This window comes from Sinocyclocheilus anshuiensis, unplaced genomic scaffold (genome assembly GCF_001515605.1).
Source record: "Sinocyclocheilus anshuiensis isolate Anshui unplaced genomic scaffold, SAMN03320099.WGS_v1.1 scaffold84, whole genome shotgun sequence".
NCBI classification, from domain to species: Eukaryota; Metazoa; Chordata; class Actinopteri; order Cypriniformes; family Cyprinidae; genus Sinocyclocheilus; species Sinocyclocheilus anshuiensis.
Genome location: NW_015557076.1, coordinates 88,599 through 93,865, shown reverse-complemented (window position 1 = coordinate 93,865; position 5,267 = coordinate 88,599). Strand labels below are relative to the sequence as shown.

The window sequence follows — 5,267 nt, the reverse complement described above, 5'->3', positions numbered from 1 at the left end:
CGCTTCAGACGTCCAGCTCAGAGGATCAGGTGCACCTGAAACACAGTAAATACAATCACTTTGTTAGAACATGAAAAAAACAACAACATCATTTAAAAAATGATCAGAATCAAACTCACCATGTGAGCTGAGAATCTCATGAATGTTCAGGTGACGGATGTGTCTTTAAATATCTTTCTGATCATCAGGATCCTCCTTTTTATCTGACATTTACAACAACAACAAAAAAAAAACTTCAAATCCTCATAGTACAGTCATGGGTTCGATGCCATAAAAGGAGAAGTTTTTGTTCAATTGGAAACCTGCTTTACCATCATCAGAGGAATTGAAAAGGACATTTATTTCAACATTGATTTTATCTGATTGCAACAAACCCCTCAAGAAAGTTCACCCCAAAATGAACATTTTGTCATCATTTATTTACCCTCATGCTGCTCCAAACCTGTATGAGTTTCTTTCTTCTGTTGAACATTAAATAAGTTATTTTGAAGAATGTTGGTAACCAAACAGTTGTTGGTAGCCTAAGGCTTCTTATAGCTTAAGGTGTTTGCTGACTTTTCCTCATGACTTTATGATATGCAGACATTAAAAAAAAAAATCATTATCATGATGTTGATGACTATAATTACACAACATTGCAGTGACATGCTGTTGGCTTGCTGTTAATGCAGAAGGTACGAAGCAAAATGTGTTTAACCACAGTAATGTTAACACTGAAATGCACTGGTTATCTTTCAATGAGATGCACATTACAGTTGCGTTCATTACTCTAGCAACAGTAGAAGCTCCGGTGGCATTTTATTTAAAGTGAATGCAGGGCCGGCGAAATTGTCTGCAAAATTTCTCACTTCTGCTCAAAATTTGAGGGTCAATTTAATACACACACAATCAGTCTATTCACGACGAAAGCGTCCAAACTGCAATGTTTAACACGCATATATGTGTGACTAGACAGTAGCTTGAGGATCCATCTGCAGTTTATTAGACACAACCAGTACAAGGCAGGGAAGTAGACAGTAGTAACCAACAGTACACGTAATCCAGCAAACGGGCAGAGAATCGGGGCCGGCGGCGAGCAATCACAGTACATAAACAGGCTAAAGGGGTCGGGGCTGGCAGCAAGAATCAGAATCGAGATAAACAGTCCAGGTCAATATACAAGCAGGTAGAATCACAGAAAATGCTCAGAAATGATCACCGGGGCAAATCAAGGCTTCGCACTGAAGAGCAGATAAGAGTGCCTTAAATAGGTGTGTGAGCGTGTGAGATAATTGAAGACAGGTGCAGGGTGATCAGTACCAGGTATGAAGGCTGATGGGAGTTTGAGTCCGAATGAGGTGGTTAATACTCAGGTGACGGCTCCCTCTGGTGGCGCGAGAGCTGTAGTGTGGGAGCCTCCTTTGTAACAATATGGAGCACATATATTGCTCAATGATAATGTGTGAGTACACCCAGCTGTTGTAACCCAATATTTGACCCAAAGTTGGGTTGAAACAACCCAGCATTTTTTAGAGTGTAAGCCAGAAATGGATGAATGTACAAAGATTTAAAGGAAGAAAAAAGTTGCGCCATTATCAGACAGAATCTGATAAGTTGCTTGAGTAAACAACAGGATGTTTGAAGTTTCTTCAGAAGTTTTGATCACCAGTGTCACAAGATGAAGCCTGCAGCATCATCGATCTACCCAGCTAACAACAAAATTCTAAACATGTTTTGCTAATGTTCCCATTAATAAAAACATATCTTAATGTTGTTTGAACATTCAAAACTTTTTAAGCATTATTCCTTGTTTACGTGAACATTAAGGAAACATTCCATTTTATCATTTTGCAAACATTATGGGAATGTTACTTTTGAATGTTCCATGAACATTCTAAAACGAGTAACATTTAAAAAAAAAAAAACATTAAATGAATGCTAAAATGATTTGGGAAAGAAATGTTCCATGAACAATGTTTTTGTGTTTACATTTATACACATTATTAAAGAGCAGAGAACGTTGAACAAACATTCTATTAATGTTACTGGAATAACGTTTGTTCATAACTTTATGAACGTTTGTTCAAGAACGTTCCCTGTTAGTTCTTAAACACCAGAACAACTGTTTTCAAATATTCAGGTGAATTTTGAGTAAATATGAAGTGTTTTTATAATAGTGCATTTACTTGTGTCAGTTTACTTCTCATTTGCCATCATTAAACTGTATGATATAAGCTATATCTCTGCTGTTTACATACTAATTACTAAAGTTTTCTAAAGAAGCCAGTGATTTGAGCGGGTGCAAAACAAACAAACCGAAATGATCCAACTTCTTCTGTGACAGCTGACCCATGACTCACTGAAAAATGATCAAGATAGGCTTACCATCGCTTGATAAGCTTTAAGCACAACAATGACTCCACTTTTTCATAACACGTGTTTTGAAATTCTTCCAGTGTCTTGAAATGTTGCAATTCTTGACCTATTGTCCAAGCAGCACTAGGTGAACTTCAGTCTTCAGTCAGAATACGTTATAAACACAGCAGACCAAACGAGAGCCCTATGCAGTCGCATGCAAGAGTGAAATAATGTCAGGTTTAAGGCCCAATCAGTCAGTTTAATGGTCTTATCTGTGTATTTGTCTACAGCTACTGGCATCATTTATTACAAAATATGGCATTATTTGAACACCTATCTTTAATATTCTAAGAACGTTACAATGTCCAGTTTTCTTGTCGTGATTAGAATGTTATTTAAAGGCTGCAAAAACGTTTCTCAGAACGTTCATCAAGTAAAAATAGCATCAGGACATTCAGAGAATGCTGATCTCAGAACGTTTTCTCTCAACGTTATGCGAACTTTAAACATGAATACAGTTATAAGAATGTTACATAAACATTACTTAAAGAGTGTTTTGTCCTAACATTTAGATACTTTTTTAAAAACATTAATGAGAGTAAGAACATTCCCTGTTAATTGAATAATGAGGCTGTTACCAATAAAATATAATCAGCATCAACAAAATCCACTTCTGACATGTTTATTTACTCAGCTGCTTAAATGTGGCATAAATACATTTATACAACAATTGCACAATGCTTTGAAATTGATGTAGTTTTTAATGAATGATGAATAAAATATAAATTATGAAAATTACAAAAATGTTATAAATGTAAAAACAAGAACTTACAAAAAATGTACAGAGGGCTGCAAGATAAAAACAAAATTCATTATTGTTGATTATTGATATGTAATCATGATTATTAATGTCAGTAAATAGAATACATTAAAAAAATGTTTATGCATGCCATATTCTTGTGGGTACACAGACAAAACAAGCTGCTTATGAATTAGTTTATTGCTGTTTTATGCATTAAAAGTTCAAGAGTTCACATTGGTTCGAGTTAAGGCTGCTCTTTGCCTGCTTAAAATTTAGTGTAAAGACACAATGCTGCATAAAAGCCAGGCTAAATTATTCCTGCTCAGACCCACCGTAGCCCCTTGTATATCAGAGTTGTAATTGCTGTGTTAACGCATTTATCCTCAGGCATAGACTTCTGTCCTCTGTAGAGTACATTATATTAGTGAGTTTCTACATGCCACAGTTTTAGGTCTGGATGTCCTGTTCGGAGCACATTCAGGCTTTTCAGGAGGTTTGATCATAAACACTCCTTCTCCTCGGTCTTTAAATATGACTGATATTGACAGAATGATCACATTTAGCACTCTTAGGCAAATATGATCATGTTTTGTAGCCTAATTATCAGTTAAATCTGACTCATTTTCAAATTGTTTCTCATAAACATCTCAGAAAAATGTTCTGGGGTTTCAAATCGTAAAATGACTTTTTGTTATAAAACGGGGAATAATTTTCATACGTGTCTTCTGCAGACGACAAACGGCTGTTAATCAGGCATTTTGGGGAAACACAACAAAAAAATTATAGATCAATATTCCTATGCAATATGAGATATTATTATGCCAAATTATTACTCCCATTATTACACTTCTTCTTCATTATGGTTTGCCACAAGAACACATTCATATGCAAATTAGATGCAATCTATAGATACATTGTATAGAATGGGAATACCAATTCATGGACATTTTACGCATATATTCTATAACAATATTATATCAAATCATTCTCTTTTATCTTAACATAGTTGAGAATAATCTTTGTGCAAAGTTTGGCTAAAAATAGCCTGAAATCTAAAAAACTGATTGGTGAAAGAAAAAATAAACATTGATTTTGCCTATACATGCCTTTTCATGTCTATTATTTATTTTTAATAACTTAGTCCTGGCGTCCTCTACTAAAAATCTGGATAAAATATATTTTTTCAAAAATGTTTCTTTTCTCCATTTGTTTCTTATCAAGCATGAACAACAAAATAGTTGAGCAAAGGGCATAAATGCAATATACTGTAATCTAAAGGTTGTGCATGATAATCAGGAGCCAATTCTGATACCAAGTTACACGTCCATAAACTGTATCATATTGCACACACACACACACACACACACACACACACACACAGAGAGAGAGAGAGAGAGAGAGAGGTGTGTGTGTGTTGTGTGTGTGTGTGTGTGCGTGTGTGTGTGTGTGTGTTGGTTTTTGTGATTTACGAGGACATTTTATATGAATACACGCAACACTACGAGGACATTTTGTATTATGAGGACAGGGCCAATGTCCTCATAATTCAGACAATGTAGAAGTGCTTCTATAGGTAGAGGGAGCTCTAATTCGAATTTTCTCCAAAAGCCCTTATAGTTCACAATTACCGGACTTTGTGTTAAGCGTGTGTATCGCGACTGCGCCCCTGTAGGTGGGTCTCGGTAATGCACGTCCTCATTAATATTCATACGTGTGTATGGAATCGCAGATTTTGATTGGCTGAGAGGCCAGATGTCCTCATAATTTCGGGCTTTGTCAAACCACTGTGTTATAGCGTATCCACACCAAGGACGATAACCATAAAACTATATTTGTAAAAGCGTTCTAAATATAAAGGAATAACAAAGTCCACACCACAACTATAAAAATCAAAGTATAGAGAAACAATATCGTTGGACTCACTTTCAGAACAATTAAACTTATGTGCCAGATGAATGATCTATTTTACCATTCTGTGCAAACTTTTAAAATTAACATTGCGTGAAAAAATACTAATGACAATAACAAGACACTAAAATAAATGAATAAATAAAATAAAAATGACTTATAACAGCACGCTTTTGATGAGCCCCCCTCCCCCTCACCCCGACCGAGTCACTTCCTGCTG

General features: G+C 35.6%; 1 protein-coding gene across 1 annotated transcript in view; it reads left to right on the top strand.

Moving 5' to 3' along the window:
• Positions 1 to 4,536: 4,536 nt before the first annotated feature.
• LOC107676795 (ubiquitin-conjugating enzyme E2 K-like) overlaps positions 4,537 to 5,267 on the top strand; it is a 13,762-nt gene continuing 13,031 nt past the window's right edge. Inside the window, exon 1 of the mRNA XM_016471479.1 lies at positions 4,537 to 4,552. The gene's annotated coding sequence lies outside the window, so the exon portion shown is untranslated. The remainder of the gene's footprint in view (positions 4,553 to 5,267) is intronic.